The sequence below is a fragment of the Mus musculus genome, chromosome 3 (genome assembly GCF_000001635.26).
Source record: "Mus musculus strain C57BL/6J chromosome 3, GRCm38.p6 C57BL/6J".
Taxonomy (NCBI): domain Eukaryota; kingdom Metazoa; phylum Chordata; class Mammalia; order Rodentia; family Muridae; genus Mus; species Mus musculus.
In genome coordinates, this window is record NC_000069.6 from 121,342,732 (window position 1) to 121,361,323 (window position 18,592).

Here is an 18,592-nt window from a genome sequence, read left to right on the forward strand (position 1 = left end):
ATGCAAAAGAAATCATGATTTTGGACCATGGATTTCAGACCATTGGAAATAGATCAAACGTATCTTTAAAAATAAGAGCTGTTATACTATAATAATCATCTAATCAATTCATCACCATTTTTTTTTTTTGAGGCATGGTCTCTCTACGTAGTCCTGAATGGCCAGGAACCCAAGATGTAGACCAGGCTGGCCTCAAACTCACATAGATCCACCAGCCTCTGCCTAGCAATTGCTGGGATCAAAGGCATGGGCCACTACACCCAGCCTCATAGTTTTTATTCTTAAGTAATCTACACTAGTTAGCAAGCGTGGATTCTCCAACCTCATCACCTCTGTCTAACAGGTCACCAGACCAGCTACCTCACTTAAGGCTTAGAACCCTTCCTGATTCCAGCCTCCATTTCCCTGTCTCACCCACCTTTCCACCGTCACCTGGGCTGACTCCACGTCCGTGTCTCTCAGTTTCCATACAATGTTTGTTCTCATTCACAACAAATGCTGACCTGTAGGGATGGTAAACACTCAAGGCTTTGGTACGTAGAGTTTCCCGTTCCTGGAGAACAAACTGCTGCCTTTTCACCAAAGAGAGCTCTCCTTTGTTGTCAAGACTCACCGAGGCCTGCGTAGATCTGAGCTGTTTGGCTTATCTGCGCATGTCTTTGTCTCCTCACTTGTGCTTGCATGATTCTTCATAAGCCTGTGATCTCAGTTAGACTTTGAATTTCTGAACTGGAGGTTGATTACGCAGGCTCTGGAGTCAGTGGCGTGGAGCTTAAATCCCTCATGGTTTAATAGTCCTGTGGTCTTGGGTAATCTCCTTAATCTCCTCTGGAGCCCCAGTCTTCTTATCTATAAAATGGAAATAATATTAACCACCTCATAAAGATACTGAGGATTAAATACAAGACTTCAAAGGTTTAAAGCAATGGTTTACAATGTTCTCCAGGGTGCACCCACACCCACAGTAAGCAAAATAGACAAGATGCTCACTGGTTACTTAGAAAGGAATGACTGCTGATAAGGTTCAGTTTTAAGATCTCTCTCTTTCTCTCTCTCTCTGTGTGTGTGTGTGTGTGTGTGTGTGTGTGTGTGTGTGCTCTTGTAACACACACTCACAGTGGTTGTTACATTTAGAAACTTTAGCCTGTCTTCTCATAAGTAAATGCATCCATGGGAAAAATATGCCTGAGGGGCGTGATTCTTTTCTTCCTTCTCCTCTTCCTCCTCCTCTTCCTCTTCCTCCTCAACTTCTCTCTCTCTCTCTCTCTCTCTCTCTCTCTCTCTCTCTCTCTCTGTCTCTCTCTCTCTCTCCCCCCCCCCCTGTACATTAAAAAGTACTCATTCTAAAAGAACAATAAAACTCCTTTAAAGTCTATGTCCAGTGTGGAGAATTCTGTGCCCTGAAGCATCTATATTTTGGGTTTTGACTGATAGCTCGCTAAGTGTGAGTGGAGAGTCACATCCTCTGGTTGTGGTGGTGAAAGACAGCAGGCTCTGTCCAGCCCGGGTACTGAGCTGGCTTCAGTAACTGTGCAGTTGAGTAACAATCTGTATGTCCCCCTCCAGCCTAGATCAGCTCCTTCCTGCTTTTAAAGTCTTCTTCTTAGATTTCTGAAGTGCCGTTTACAATAGAAAACTGAATCCTCCATTTTTTTTTTTTTAAACTTCCATGGCTAATGCTCAGCTAAGCATTGAGATGCTGACATTTAATCTCCGTGGACTGGAATGCTCTGATTTCACTGTTTTCAGCCAGTAAATGTCACTCCCAATGCTGCTGCTTGCACTCACACTTAAGCGCTTTCATCTGCACTGGGTGCAGTGTGTCAGAGAATTCTTTGTGCAACACTTGGTGGTGGGGGTGGGCAGGAGTAGGGGAGGTGGGGGGGGGGGAGTGGCAGTCAGCTAAGCCTAATCTTTAAACAGGGCAAAAAAACTGCCTGAAAGGCAGAGACAACTCTGTTTTCATAAGATGTTTGTGATACTCAGTCCTGAGTTCTACCCAGTACTCTTTCAAAGGCACGGCAGTAGCTCAGTAAGCCTGGGTCCTGCTGGACTCACAGATGGTTGCCAGCCAAACAGGCCCTTCTGTACCTACCCGGCTGGAAGCTGCTAGTGGAGAAGACGCCTTCAATGCTCAAACAACCCCTTTGCCTGTGGAAGGAATTGTCTGTGGCCTACACTGTTTTCAGCTAGCATGTTGGCACCCAGCCTGCCGGTAACTCTTCATATGTTCTGTGTATTTGCATAGTTTGAATTTGGCTCCGTTTTGTTGTTTGAGACAGGATCCCCCACTATATAGCCCAGGCTAGCCTAGAACTTAACGACTCCTCTGCTTCGCCTCCTGAGCACTGGGAGTACAAACCACAACTTCTGACATTCTTTTGGGTTGAGGATACACCTGACATCGTTTTGACAGGAAGTAGACAATGGCTTTGTGGCTATTTTCCTTGCAAGCAGTTGGCTCCTCTTCCTGTAACTGGTTCCTCTTTAAATTATCTCTCTCTCTGTATCCCTCCCTCCGTGTGTGTGTGTGTGTGTGTGTGTGTGTGTGTGTGTGTGTGTGTGTGTATGTGTGTGTGTGTTCCCTCTTTTGCCTTTTGTCTCCTAGGATTTATTTGTATATTCTTTCTGCTGCCTCCTCCCCACCCCCAGCCCTGTCCCTCGGGCCTCTGCCTCCTCTCCTAGAGCTCGGGTCCCTTGCCTCACCGTGTCTGCTCATCCATCTTCTTGCCCCCTTCATCCCTTTCTCCTCCCTGTCTGCCTCATGCCTCTGCTGGATCACTTAACAGCTTCCTTACAGCTTCTGCTACCTCCGAGTTCCTAGAGAGGCAAGTCAGTACTGGTGTGATGTGGCCCACAGCAGACAGACACGCTGGACTCAGCCTTCGCCACTGGCATGGGCTCATCAGCAAAGGTCTTAAGCACGCATGTGGTTTTTTAAGGTAGCTAATGCCCGGGTCAGCAAGTGTTTCCAGTTTCCTGGCAGCCCATTGGAAGCTCAGAAATGAACTCATACAAGAACCACTGAAGTGGAATTTTAGAAAATCAGGAACTCTTCCATCACACATGGATTCGAGTCCCTATTCTGTTACTTATTAACCCATGACCTTGGACGAATCCATTCATTTAACAGATACGTAGTGAATATGTATATCTGTGCCTGTGTTTAGCTCTCAGGGAGGCTGTTAGCCCTCTGACTCCTCCTCCTGTATTCACAATGAATTTAGATAAAAGGTATAAGAGTAGAGATCTTGCTTAGCGGTGAGTGCTTGCCCGACCTTCACCAGCAATGGAGAGAAAAAGGATTATAGGAATAAGATGCAGAAATCAAATTATTAGCGTTATCAGCTAACACAAAAAGCTTGACTGGAGGATCCAGCTTTCAGCGACTGCAGGCTCACTACTTCTAAGTTAGATTGTAGAGCTTCTTAGTGTTCCCGCTTTGGGTCTGTTCTCTATTCTACACCCTGTCAAGTGTAGAGGATAGATGGATGTTAAAGACAGACAAACAAGCTCAGTTTGGAAAGGAAAAGAAAAGAAGAGAAGAGAAAAGAAGGAAAGGAAGGGAGAAAGGAAAGGAAAGGAAAGGAAAGGAAAGGAAAGGAAAGGAAAGGAAAGGAAAGGAAAGGAGGAAGGAGGGAGGGAGGGAGGGAGGGAGGAAGGAAAGGGAGGGAGGAAGGAAAGGGAGGGAGGAAGGAAAGGGAGGGAGGAAGGAAAGGGAGGGAGGAAGGAAAGGGAGGAAGAAAGAAAGAAAGCTAGCAAGCAAGCACTTGTGGGTTGGCTAGGCTGACCAGCCACAGTCTATTTTGATCAAGATCCCCCTGCCCCGCCCCGGTGTTGGGAACAGAGCCGGAACACTAAGAAGCGCTGCCGATATTAATCCTATCTCTTCTGAGATCTGGGGAGTTCTTTTTGCTCTAGTGAAACAGGAACTGAGCTTTATACTGGGCCACTGGTTACCATAGTAAACAATGTGAGTATTGCTTGTCTGTTCCCTTACCTGGAAAGTGCAGGTACACAGTCCTCCAGCCATGAGAGTGAGGCACTGTTTACAAAGAGCGAGCAAGAGCGAGAGAGATGGACTTCAGTCAGAACCGCTTTGAGTGCCATTCACCAGGCACAGTGTCTATCTCTATTCTCCTTCTGACCCCCTCACTTGGTCATTTTTCTCCTCCTCCTATTTTTGTTTTGTTTCTGTAATCTACAAGTCCTGGTCCTAAGGCTTTTGATTTCCATTAAGAACAGCTTGAATTACTTCATCCTGCCTAAATCATTGCTAATCCAATCTCTGTGTTTCAAAACTCATTACTTGGACAAAGAAGGCACTGGGAACAGTCAAGTAGGCTTTAGAGTTATGAAACTGGTTGTACCTGATGTCAGTGGTTGTACCACTGTCTATAGTGCCTGGCCACAGGCAGGGTGCATCATGGGAGAATGAAGCTCTCTGTTCCTCGCACTCGGTGTCATTACGTTACCTGGGACAATACTTGTGCGGTTTCTCCACAAAGAGAGAATAATCCAGGTGAGCCTTGAAACTGCAGTCATGTAAAGCGGCGGGTACGTGTTGAGTTTTAGGAAAGGGCTTTTCATCCGGGACGTCTGGACGCCAGAAGCCATGGAACACAAATGATGACATTGGCATCTGAGATAATCACACATCAGAGAAAGGAAAGATGAACCAGAGGGAGAGATGAGCACTGGTAGGAGGCTGCGTGAGTCAGGTGACAGAGACGGGCTGCATCTGGTAGGGGCAAGAGAAACCTAGAACAAGGAGGGCCACACTGGGGAAGCCCTCTGTCGTCAGAACAGAGTTGGGAGGTTCATGTATGAAGGGAAAAGGGAGAGACAAATTCAGGTAGGACAACTATTGTTTTTTTCATTTTTATTTATTTTTATTTCATGAGCATTGGTATTTTGCCTGTACATATGTCTGTGTGAAGGTGTCAGGACCTCTGGAACTGGAGTATAGAGAGTTGTGAGCTGCCATGTGGGTGCTGGGAATTGAACCCTGATCCTCTAGAATAACCACTAAGCCATCTCTCCAGCCTGGTAGGACAACTATTAAGGTGTGATTTCATATGTCTTGGCTGCCAGGTCCCTGTTCCTGCAGGCTCAGAGTCACCGTAGAGAATGGAACCCAGGAGGGACATTGCAGCTGACAGAGAGGGGCCTGGCAGACAATCTGCAGAGACTCCCCTGCAGGGACAAGCTGCCCTTGCTCTGTACACATTTGCCAGTTGAGAGGCAAGAGAAGGGAACATAATAAAAACAAGCCAGTGTGGGGACAATGGGGGGTGGTGGGGGAACACATGCTTTCAAGAATGCCAGAATATAACACATTCTCCTGTCCCCTGCATAATTATATCTAAATATTCAAATAAAGTGCCTGAGGTCTCATTTTACTTAAAAAGAAAAGAAAACCCTAATAAAACCACATACCTCATGGGGTGCTGAGCCAGCCATTTATTTTGTGAACTGATGTCCGTTTAGTTTGTTTTGTTTTAACTGCCGTCTTTTGCTTTAAAAGTTGCCTGGGATGGAGAGAATTCAGTCTCTGGGATGGCTGCCCTGTGGTTTATTTTTATAGGATGTTATTAGAAGTTTCGGATTTTGAAAGAACAGTCTAAAAGCCGTGACCAGGGAGAGGATAGCATGTGCTGTTTCTTGCGGGGTAGAAAAAGGAGTCGATTTTGTGGCTTTAGAACGGTCAGTACCGTTCTTCTTTCCCTCGTTCTTGTCTAAGTGCTTAAGCGATCAGTGCTGTTCGTTCCCCTTAAACTCTTTCCTTGCTAGTGATTAAAAGGGTTTCTGCATTAGACTGACCATTGTGGGCCGTGTACGCCTGGCCTGAGGGCTTCCGGGAATCCTCTCTATGCCACGTCCCATTCCCAACGTTAGATTACAGATGCCACTGCTGCACCTAACTGCTTACATGAGTCCTGAGGATACACACTCGGGTCCTCTCTTCCCCAACTGAGCCATCTCCACAGCCCCCACTTCAGCCTTTAAAGAGTGTCAGGAATTGACATGGGCTGTTTATCTAATGGCTTGTTATAGGAGCTTTCTGTTCATATCTCTGAAGGTGCTCGCTGTACAAAGCCTTTGCTTTTACTGAAGTCTTGTGATTTTTTAAACTGGCCAGCATCTGTAGAGGGAGTGAGCAATCTCTCTGCAGGTCCCTGTGAAACATTTGTGACCTGCTTTGGGCACAGAAGCATGAGCTGTGCACTGAATACATATCAGTGGGATGCGTTCTTTGATAGCTGACTCATCATCCCAGGCCCTAGGGCCAAGTACCAGGGTGATACTGTACACATTTGATTCACGTGGTCCTCACGATGGTTCTGTGAGCTAGTCACCTGCCATTCTTACTCCATCATGTAAAGATGGGGCATAGAAGAAGTTTAACTTAGCCCAGAGTTTGATGGCTAGGTAGCAGAGCCGAGACAGAAACTCGCCCACGGCTGCAGTATCCAGATTGTTATCATTCAGCCACGCAGACCATCTCCTCCTGCACAAATTCCATAAAAGGTGACAACCGAAAGTGATGGGCTGGTGGCAGGTGGAGTTGCTACACAGACTTCCACACACTGGCTTATAGTTGGTGTTGAATTTAAAGTTCGTGTCTGTCGCACACGTGAGTGCCTTGCTTCTGTTCCCCCTCATGCCATCCGCTTCCGTCACTTCTTGCACCCAGAGGGGGCCGCTTCTGTTTCCAGACCCAGCTCTGTTTCCAAACCTCGCACCACGGTGGGCTGCCAGGGAAGGCTGAATGGGCTTGGACAGCCATGGAGATAGGAGTCGTGAGCAACAATGGGTGAGGGCTGCACGGCCCTTACTCTCCCTGGAAACGCTCTGTCGCTCAGGAAGTGTGGCCTAATCCCGGTTAAGATCATCCCGTTTTATACCCAATGGGCTGTCTAAATCTCATAGAGGACTTTTACGTCTTACCCTGAGAAATCCTACCAGTAAGCAGCCGGGTGTACACCGACATAGGGATTCTTGTGTATTATTGTTGTCTCTACCTCCTCCTCCCCTCACAAGCTAAGCTGCTTAAAGAGAACCCGAGAAGCCACTGCTCAGCGGAAGACGCCTGGACTGTGGCCCAGCGGTGCCTTGGCTGGCCTGGAGGGAGGAGGGAAGACGAATTCAATCCAAAAAGGCCCCGTAGAGCTGGAAAGAACAGCGGCTGTGCAGATGCCACAGGGCTCGTCCTCTGAGCTCGCAGGCCCATCTTTGGTAGCTGTGAGGCAGCTGCAAGCCGAGAAGCTACAGAACAGAGCGTACGTGTGGGACTGGCAGTGCTGGAGAGTGGTCAGGCTGCGCCCAGTTCATCTGCACTGTGCCCCAGTGGGGAGGGATGCTTGACTCTAGAGGCAGGCAAAGTGACAGCTTCACGACACACAGGCGCACAGGTGGGAAGCGGCTGAGCCAGGCACGAAGCAGTTGACTCCAAAGTGTTCTCACCGCTTTCCTCCCTAGCACATCAACACTTGAGATGCTCACCAAGAACCAGGGAACTCCATATAGAAATTAGGAACCCTAGAGGTGTAGAGTTCTCACAGTGGCTGGGAATCTCTTTTTAAAGAACCTTTGGTATTTGGTCAGGCAAGTTCTTTCCCAAATTGCTTGTTGGGTTCATTTAAACCTGCTGCCCATGCCCATAAGATCTGCTCGGACAGGGCCTCACTCTGTGCTGACAGACTGAGCAGTCCACCTCAGAGAGGACCTGCCCACCTCACCCCCAAAGTCCAAGGCTGTGATGCCAGGCGTGGGCAGCAAATCCCCTCCCTCATGCTCTTAGAAGGGGCAGGATAGACACCAGAAGCTACGGAAGTAGTTGAGTGGCTGAGTAGAACGAGACACCCCATCTTCTTAATGCTATTTTACATCCTGTCTGTCCATGCTCTCTGAAAGCCATCACCTTTCAAAAAGCATTGTGGGTAATTATGGAGCAAGCTTTGAGGTCTTGGGATAAGCGTCTCTTCCAGCAGTACTTGCTTTCTAACAGGCAAGGAATCTACCTGTCATGGGGGAAGGTTCCTGGCTGAAATGTCTCTGTTGTTGAGTATGCAGGGTGGTCAGCTAGACTATCTGCTGCCTCAGTGGGGCTGAACAGAAGACAAATGTCCCTCTGTACCCACTCATGGTGGCTTGGGTGATTGGTGGCCCTCACACACAGATCCATGATAGGCAGAGAAATATCCCTGGACCACTAGGGGGAGGGGCTTCTGTATCTAAGAATCCAGGCAACCAGAGCCCTTGTCTTCACATTCCCATCAGTCCAATGGCTGAGGAGGCAGGCCTACGGACTAAACTTACATATTTTACAATCATAGGATGGGAACAATTTTGTGTGTGTGTGTTTTATCAGTGTTCTTATGTATCCTTTTGTCATAGAATTAAGGAATCTGATATTCCTCTATAAAAATTTTTAAGCTTCCTAAAATACAAAATTAGCTTGCACATAGACTATTTAAGGAAAACTGCAAGCTGATTTTTCAGTCCAGCAAGATAAAAATGGAATGCATAAAATAAAAATATTAAAAAAGGAAGCGTCATGGGGGAGGTATCCCCTACCTGCTTACCAGAGGGCTTCAACAGAAGCCAGGAGTTGCCTAATTATTTTGAATTCAAGCCAGTTCTTCTTGTCTAGAAAGGTATTCCCTCTTCTCTTTAACAATGGTAACTGTTGCATTGTTGGCTCTGCAGAAAGGTTTTACTGCTCCTTGTGGTTGATCGTGACTGCCCGCTGACCTTGATTGGGAAATACCGGGGAGAGTGTGGGTGCAAACCTCTGTATTCCTTTCTGAGAGTGTCCGCAGAGACAGTTAAGAATGAGGAGTCTGATCTAATGACTGGATGACTACCTCACCAGGTAATCGTTGGAGGCTTTATTGGGGGTGGATAGAAATTGGGAGGTAGGGCCATCGTTAAAGGAAGTGGGTCACAGAGGAATGCTGCGCTCTGAGGCCTTTCGTGCCCCAACTCCTCACTCTGTCCCCTTTTTCTCTGCCAGTGGAAAGTGTATCTTCCCTGCCGTGAGTGGGTGGATCCTTCCGAACCATGAGGAAAATAAATCCCTCCTCCTTTCAGTAGTTTGTTACAAGTGTGCAAAAGCAGCCAACAGCCATCAGTCTAACTCCAGTAGCATGCTCTTTCCACCTCTGATTTTTCTGTTCAAGCTCTAATACTCTCATAGCAGTGGTCAGACTTTCGCCTTCTATTAGATGTCCACTGATACTCTGCCCTGGCCCCTGCCTTCCCTTCACACTGCTTCCAGATAGTGTGGGATTTGGTTGGCAGCCTAAGGTGGGCCAGTGTGAGGGGGAGATGAGCCCAGACTCTGCCTTTGTGTCTTTGGTATGACCTCAGCTCACTCATGGATGAGCTGGGTGATGAGTGCGCATGCCCATGAGTTTCTCTGTCCTTTCTGCTCTTTCTCTGAAACATGAAAGTAACCTCACAGAGCACTGTAAGATTCCAGTGAGGTTCAGGGCCCTCTCTTACCCAAGCTTTCACTTTTTGAGATTTCAATATTCATGATAAGCTACAGTCTGAAAATATTAAATGGAAGATTCTAAAAGCACAGAATGTATAAATTTCTTGAAGTCTTGAGTAGTGTGAGAAATTTTGGCTTTTTCCTCTCCTGTTCCTCCTGTGATGTGAATCTTTCCCTTGTCCAGCAGACATACCCATTCTGTGGATGCTACCTACATCAGTCACTTGGAAGCCTTCTTTGTTATCAGACTGACAGTTACAGGATCACTGTGCTTATGTTTAAGTAACTCTTATTTTATTCAAAAATGGCCTTAAAGATCAAAAGTAGTCAGTCATGCTGGCAATTTGGATATGCCAACGAAAATCCATAAGGTGCTTCCTGTAGGGCTGGAGAGATGGCTTTGTGGTTAAAATCACTGACTGCTCTTCCGGAGGTCATGAGTTCAAATCCCAGCAGTCATATGGTGGCTCACAAGCATCCATAATGAGAGACAAGTAAAAATCTATGGGCCAGAGCGAGCGGGGCTGGAGCAAGAGGGAGAAGGGAAAGGGGGAAAAAAGTGCTTCCTGTACATGAAATGATAAAAGTCATTGATTTTAAAAAAAGAAAAAATCATATCCTGAGGTTGCCAAGATCTGCAGTATATTTTTTTATAATTATTTTATTTAATTTATTAGTTATTCCCATATTGTGCCTTGTATATAATTTAGATTTTTCATGGTATGTGAGGGAAACATAGTCTCTGTAGGGTTTGGTGTACTCTTGACATGAAGCATCTACTAAGGGTAGATCGTATCCCATGGGAATTATTATTGTGCAGGATGTATAATTATATTAAAATGCCTACCAAAGACTGAGTGCTCTAAATGAGCACCTCTGGCTGGCCGTGCATCAGGAAGTCCTACCTTATACAAAGTGTGAGGAAGGCGTAAGGACAAACACTGGATCCATAGGCTTCATAGAACTCGCTGAAAATGCCTTTGGTGCATTTGCGCAGAGAACAGAGAACTACAGGATTCCCTTTCCTTAACTGATAGCAGAAGCTGCCAGGAGGCCCAGAAGCTGTGCTGCACCCAGCGATGGTCTCACTCTGTTTGTTCCCTGTAAGTCTTTATTTTATTCTAGTCCTTGGGTTAGCAAAGCAATTGCAGGAAATTAAAACGTAGCAGTGTGGGCACTGGCAACTTCTTAGCTCCTTTACCTACTTTATGCTCACAGATGGAGAAACACCTTTAGCAAGTTCTCAGGTCTCTCCAGGCCCTTGGCTTTTCTTTTTTTCTTTTTCCTTTTCTTTTTTATTTTGGTTGGGTTTTTATGTTTGTTTGCAGGGGAGCATTTTTTTGTGACAGACAGGGTTTCTCTGTACAGCTCACTCTGTAGACTAGGCAGCAATGAGAATTCAGATGGCTGTGAGCCATCATGTAGCCACTATGATTTGAACCGGAGTCCTTTGGATCCACAGTCAGTGCTCTTTCCCGCTGAGCCATTGCTCAGACACTCTCCAGGCCCTTGTGTGTATCTTGTTACTTCTTATCTACCTTCTGGGATTGTAACTTTTGTGAGAACAAGTCTTTTGTTCACCAATTCATGCATCCTGAATGCTATAGCAGAGACTGCCACGCTGCCTTTGCTTAATAAAAAAGTTCTTGAATGGGTGAATCTGTAAATGGGGAAGCTGAGACATGGAACAGGTAAAGATATTATCCCAGGTCACATTTCCATTCAATAGCCAATCCAGGGCAGCATGATTGCCAAGCCCTAGCCGTAAGCACCCATAGTATTTAACATCTTTTTGAAACAATTAGGTATATGATAGGTTTACCCATTTACATAGTATAATATTATATATATATAATGACCGAGTATTTTAATTTCCATGTGCTGGAAAATGATAAATCAAGCTCTCCTGTGGTTATTTTTAAATATATACTTGCTGTCTGCTGTAATTATCCCTTTGTGCTGTTTTACATCAGAACTAACCTCCCCCCTCCCCCATAAAACTGTGTTTTGTTACATGTTACCCTCTGCCCCTGCTCTCTCCCTGGTCTCCAGTGACCCCGGTTCTACACCACCCCGGTTCTAGACCACCCCGGTTCTACACCACCCCGTGTAATCAGCTTTCTTAGCTTTCACACATGACCCAGAATGTGCAGTATCTGTCGTCCTGAACCTGGTTTATTTTACTTAACGTATCACCCTCCAGTAACATCTATGTTGCCACACATTAGAGGACTTCCTCCTTCTTATGGCTGTCCCTCAGCCCCGTAATGGACTGTGGATACACGGTGAGTAGGGAATCCTGTCTGAGCAGGCGCAGTCAATGATGGCTTATCAGTTTGGGAACCTAGCAACTAGACAAGATCTCACAGGCCTGGAGTCTCCAGTAGCTCAGTTAAGTTGTGAACAGTGCTTTTAAATTGCCAACTAGAACATGCAGGTAACTCACTGAGGAGCCAATACCTTTAAAACATTGGTACAGCAGCTTCGATGAAGTCTGTGACATGCCTACCTTTCCACGTGGCTTAAAAGGACATGGACATCATGTCTGGGTAAAGAGAGATGGAAAAGTGACAGAGAGGAAGCAACAGACGTAGAGAATGAGGTCGACCCTAAGTGAAACCCACAGCTTCCTTCCCCTTCCATCAGTTCAATTCCATTTCTAAAGTCAGGAGGAATCAGCAGGTATGAATTACATGGAGAAAATGAAGGCAGCCGGCCGGGCTACAGCGGAACACAGATGTCAAGTGCAGAAACGCGAGGTGAGCATACTTATGCACAGACTGGGAGCTCGGTGCACGCAGTAACGACGGGCGTGTCAGCAGCAGGCCAGAAGAGACCCTGAGGATGACAAGCTGACTCAAGTGTTTAGGATTTATTTGGTCATTTCATATTGGTCCTGATATGTAGATGTTCCTGTCTGTTACCACTCAGATGACTAAACATAAAAGAGAAGAAGAAATACAAGGTACTACAATATGAGCCAAGTTCATGCGTCACCCCATCTGCTACACAGCCCTCTCCTGCCTGCTCTCCACAGGACTGACTGCATACTCGCTCCACACTGCCCTTCCGCAGGCTTTATCCCCGCCTTGCTGGCGCACGTTGTCCAGATCATCCACCCTGCTGTGGTACCTTCCTCCCTGACTGTCTCGTGCGCCTGTTTCCATTTTCTGGTGTGTCTGTGTGGCTGCTTTTGCCTTCCTCATCTGTCTAAGGCCTTTTTCTTATTTTCTCTGTACACCTGGGACACTTGCCACATCTCCTTTTACAGTGGAGTCTCTATTTCCGCCTTCTCCTTCCTGTAAAATGGGCCAGTGCTTTGGCCCTCCCTGAGGAAGCCCCGCCGCCACAGTGTTAGCATCCTCATAGCAAAACACCCTCTATTCTGACTGGCTGTATATAAAGAATTTAGGGAAATGCTACCGAGAATTCTAAAGCTGTTGGAAATTTAATGAAACAGCCACAGAAAAGAGAGGGACAAAGTGGAGCTGAGTAGGTGGAGCCAGTAGATGGAGCCACGCCCATGGGCACAGGGCTGCTTACTGCGGACACTGTGCTGGACAGTAGATACTGTGGCTGCCATTACCGACAGTGGTGCTGACCTCGGTCGCAGCACCTTTGCTACAAGAACAGATAATCCTCTAGCCACTGACTCCTAATTAGATGGAGGCAGACATCTGACCGAGTGACTGGCCTATCTACCAACTGCAAAAGGGGCCTAGGAAGGGCTATCCTGTGCTATGAGAAATGGAGTCGGTCTGCTACCAGAATCAGATTTTAGAATCAAGATACAACTTTGTTTATTGAAACAGGGTCTCCCTATGTAGCCCCAGCTGCCCCTGAAACTTGCTGTGTAGACCAGGCGGGCCTTGAGCTCCCAGGGATATGATTGATATACTTGCCTCTGCCTCCCGAGAGCTGAGACTAAAGGCATGCAGCACCACATCTGGCCTCTCCAGCTGTTGTTAACGTGGTGACCAACTTCACTCCTGTGTCTCCTGATCTCAAAATCCACACGAGCATGCCTGCTCCTGCCACCTCCCTGTCCAGCTTTCTGCAGAGTGTGACAGAGTTCAACAGAACCCATGACCTCCAATAGCCTCCTGCCCGAGACAGCTCAGTTTTGACAGAGGACTTGCTCCAGGTCTCTGGCTCAATCCTTGCTCCTAAGAGCGCAACAGAACCTTCCCCACAGCTGTGTCCCCAAGGCTCCTGGGCTCCCGATGTCTCTCTAGCCTCCTCCTCTACCAGCAAGAGACTCCAGAAAGTGACTTCCAGGCCATCTTTGCAGGCTCTGCTTCTCTGCCTCATCCCCTAAGAATGAAGCCTTTGCAGTCTTCCAGACTCACCTTCACATGCCCTGGTCTGGATCCACCCAAACCGCATGTCTCTGACCCATAACTAACATGGCACCCCAAAGGTCTCAACTCCAGCTTCAGCATCGGGGGGATTCCTGCTGGGCTGGGAGTTAAGTTCAAACTAATAAAGTTAAGCATGTCCTAACACATGCATGCAGGTGTTATGTTTCAGTCAATGGGACTTGACCTGTGTACAGAACAACAAACCTTGGTGACTGTCCTGGGTCCTTGGTGCATCTACTCTCACGACTCCGCATTTGTAGCGGGTTGGCCCCTTCCTGTTTCTTAGACCTATGGCGTACATTACCTTGGTGCATTTCTTACACATCTGGCTTTCAAGTGTATTATTCACCCAGCAGATGCACATTGAACACCTAACGGTCGGCACTGCCAATGGTCAGAGGCCAGACAGGAAGTCAAAATAAAGGACTATGACAGTTAGAATGCTTTTTATTGCTAGTGACAGAAATTGTGTTTAAAACTGGCTTAAGCAAAGATAGACTGCATCCCCTCACGTGCCTGGCAAGTCTACAGAAAGATCTGCATCCCTTCAGACACAGCTGGATTTGTGGATCTTAAGCCTTGTCTTCAAAGGGACCCTAGCCTGGCGTCATCTCTCAGCTCTGCTTGCCTTTGCAGTGGCTCGATTCTCAAGTTCCCCTCATGGCAGCAAGCCAGATGACAAGAGTTCCAGGTCCACACCCTTCTGGCTTCCAGACAGTAGAGAAAGCCCTGCTCCAACCAGGTGTGTTGGGACTTACCTGTAATATCAGCACAGAGCAGGAGTATAACCCAGGAGTTTAAGGCTACCCTAGGCTATAGAATAAGTTCTAGGCCAGCCAGGACTATATAACAACACCTTGTCGAAGGAAGGAAGGAAGGGAAGGAAGGAAGGAAGGAAGGAAGGAAGGAAGGAAGGAAGGAAGGAAGGAAGGAGCAGAGGTGAGGGGAGAGGAGGGAGGGGAGGGGGAAAAAGAAGAGAAAGAGAGGAGAAGAGGAGGCCCATCACTGTCCTGCTTTTTTGATTTGTTTTTTGATTTGTTGTGGGTTTTTTTTTGTTTGTTTGTTTGGTTTTTTTTTGTTTTTTTTTCGAGACAGGGTTTTTCTGTATAGCTCTGGCTGACCTGGAACTCACTCTGTAGACCAGGCTGGCCTTGAACTCAGAAATCTGCCTGCCTCTTCCACCCAAGTTCTGGGATTAAAGGCATGTGGCACCACTGCCCGACCAGTGTCCCACTTTTGTGGCTTCTGCCTGTCTTATGTGCTCTTCCATGAACCTGATGCATCTGGCAGAAGAAGTCAGTGCTCAGCTCAGACTGGATTCAGATGTCCCTTCCTTATAGCTGGGTGGAACATTTCAAACACTTGAGTTGGGAGCGAAGGATAGACTGGTTCTCTGAGAAAAAGGTAAACAGATGTCAGCTGTTGGTCAACATAAAGTGAATTCAATGGTATCTTTAACAGACTTTTTGCTTTGTTTCGGCTTTAGTTTTTGTTTGTTGTTTTCTTTTTTTCTTTCTTTCTTTCTTTCTTTCTTTTTTTTTTTTTTTTTTGCCTGTTTTGATTTTTATTGGGGAGTTTTTGTTGTTGTTTCTCGCTTTTGTCTTTGTGTTTTAGGAAGAGAGAAAGACTAAAGTTGAATGGGTAGAGATGGAGAGTGTCTGGGAGGACTTGGGGGAAGGGACAAACAGGATCAGAATATATTGTGTGAAAGAAAAAGAAAAACCTGTGGTGACAACCATGATGTTAGTCAGCCACATACATGTAAATGTATGGTTAGGTATGTGCAGTCTATGCACAAGTTACAAGTGGACAGTCCTCCAGAGGGAATCAGAGAAGAGTTGCTCTCTTTCCTTACACCCTTGCTCCCACTTCCTCTTTTCCTTGTTCACAGCTTTACTCTGTTGCAGACTGTAGACTGCTTTTGAAGTAAGCCAAGAGTCAGCGGCCAGGGCAGTGATAGTCAGTGATGGGCGGATACTGGGAGGCCAGGGCAGTGAGGGGCAGTGATGGGAGGGCACTGGGAGGCCAGGGCAGTGAAGGGCAGTGATGGGAGGGCACTGAGAGGCCAGGACAGTGATGGGCAGGAATGGGTGAGCACTGAGAATTTGCATCATCGACCATTACATTCAAGTTCTTTAACACAAAGCTTCTTGGTGACCTTTTTCTTCCCCCCCCCCCCCCCCCGTGATTGGAGTAAACCTCTCTGGTATGCTTCTTAGGATAATAAATCCACGTTTTTGTTTTTGTTTTTTTTAAAGAAAACAACTCTAGGCTGCTGCTTGATTAAAATCTGTAATTAGTTAAAAGTGGTTTTCCTTGAGGTTATAGTTTTCCTCAATTCCCCTTTGCCTCCCGTACCCCAGGCCAGAGGTCAAAGCCAGGGACCTGGGCGGGCTGAGTCAGTCAGTCACTTCACCCTGGGTTAGCTTGTGCTGCCTCTGACCTGCTGACTTAGGATTCTGTGGGTTTGCTGTACCTGTGCCTTCTGGAGTAAGCTGCCTCCGAGGGTGGAGCTACAGGGCTTCGAGAAGCAAACAAAATAGCTCTGGTTCTCACTTTCCCCAGCCTCTCGCCTGTCTATGGCAGAGACTCTCTCACCAGCACCCAGTCCTTTACTCCTGTGGAGCATCAGCCAGATGTTGAGGTGAACACACGCGGACATGGATGCCATTTTTTTTAAAACAACATATTAAACATGTTTTGTGTTACTGAAGTTCCAGCAAGCTGTAACTTTGGTTTTCTTCTACGCCGTTTCAAAGAAGATTGAGGAATTAATATAGTAGTTGTTACCTGGACCAACGTGGCAGTGCTTGAGATCCTTCTTGGTTGCCTTGACAACCGGAGTCTTGTGGACAGAGGCCAAGGAATCAGCTGACCATCCTGTGATGTACAGGGCTGGCCTACAACTGGGGGGCGGGGCACTTTAAAGCCAGGAAAGGAATCAGAGTGAGTCTGTAGGTATCAAACAAACTGGTAGGTAGAGGCAAACTGGAGTTTACGGACTGATTTCCCCATTTTTAAGATAAGAGGATAACTAAATAGAAACGTAGCCTGAAGCCATATAAGCTTTCTAGCAGCAATCAAGCAGATTGCCTTCTTATCTCTGCGAGTAATAATTACAGCATTCTATATGTTGTGTTTGGTGTGAGCCACAAGCCATGGTGTGTGGTTAACGAATAGCGTTGGTGAGATTTACTGCTGTAGCCCAGTCTTGGGTTGGCTGCAGCCTGTGGGCCTCCTCTACCCACCTTAGGCCTGTGCACTCTGCTGCTTTGAGGGTCTGTTAATGTAAAGGAGATAAAAGGCTGGACTCTGGCTCCACTCAGTCACTGCTAACCTGGGAGACATCCTAAATGAAAAGTTCCCCATGAGAGACAGAAACCACTTAAATTATAGGAAGAATACTTCAGAAGGCTACGAAAAGATGGATCCAACCTGAGACTAAGCGGAGCTCTGTGAGTGGTCTTTAGACACTCATACTTGAGGAAGGATTGGAGCTTGGCACAATGACTTTTATCAAACTCTTGCTCACTTTGCCATGTTTGCCCAGAGCCAAGCTGTCTGTCTGTGTGAGAACCCCTGCTGTGCATAGCACAGGCCGTTCAACCCTGTGTCTAAAGACCCGTCCTCCTGGAAGAGTCTGTGATGTTTTATGGATATGGTTTTTGGAAGGATCATGTAACGTTGTTCATGATGCTAATAGGCATGTGTAGACAACGACAAGCCTCCTGTTTTGTAGCTGTGAAGTAAAATGATTTATTGGGTTTTACTAATTCAGTCATTATGAGCATATGAGAAAGATATTGTATTAAATACTTTTTCTCAAGCAATAATAAATTATCTTGCAAATAAGTCTGTGAATAAGATTCCTCCCATTTCTTCAAAGACCAATAAACATTTCTGCAGTTGTTCTGTGATTGGGACTGTTATTTCTCTTGTTAGATTAGTCAGCCAGTTTATTTAAAATTGGTGGCTTCCTGTAGATATTAGCAGAATTCCAGAAATACTAAAGCTCTTCTGTGTTATAGGCACAGATTCAGTCCTGTTGAGTAAAACAAAAACAAACAAACAAACAAACAACAAAACCTTCATTCAGGTGGCAGCCTTCCTTCCAAATGTCCTATTTGTTGGGTTGGAGCCCCAGAGATACTACACCATAGTTGAAAGCCCTTTCTCCTACATTAAGAACATAATTAGAAGAAAGAAAGCTGAATGGGTCATAGTTTGTTTTGTTTTCTGCTTTTCTCTGTATTGTGGGACACTGAAGGTTCACGGGGCTCAGAGAAGAGTAAAACACCCCACGCAGCGAGAACTGAGTAAATCACCAACCACTGTGGTAGACGTTTGAAGTAAAATTCTCATGGTGCTGGAGAGATGTCATAGCAGGTAAATGCCTGCTGTACAGCATGAAGCCCTGAGTATGGATCCCCAGTACCTACTGAAAAGCTACAGGAGTCTGGAGCCCTGCATGGGTGGGTGGAGAGAGACAGATGTGGGACTCCAGAGCTAGCCAGCCAGTTAACCAAAATGGCGAGCCCCAGATTTGATGAGAGACCCCGTCTCAAAATATAAAGTAGGAAACAGTAAAAGGAGACTCCCGGTGTTAACATCTGGCCTCTAGCCTCTACATATACACACATGATTGAGCATAACCCCACGGAGAGGGAGAGACAAGACAGAGATGAAGAAAAAGGGAGAAAGAGAGAGAGAAGCAGATGAAGTTAAGCGA

The 18,592-nt window shown here is 46.5% G+C and overlaps 1 protein-coding gene and 1 long non-coding RNA gene across 5 annotated transcripts in view; both read left to right on the forward strand.

The window, feature by feature from the left end:
* Alg14 (asparagine-linked glycosylation 14) overlaps window positions 1–18,592 on the forward strand; it is a 71,385-nt gene that overhangs the window by 51,020 nt on the left and 1,773 nt on the right. The window lies entirely within an intron of this gene.
* Gm33310 lies at window positions 4,994–18,537 on the forward strand. The gene is made up of 2 exons (XR_376014.3): window positions 4,994–14,605; window positions 16,429–18,537. It is a non-coding gene; the product is annotated as a predicted gene, 33310 (long non-coding RNA).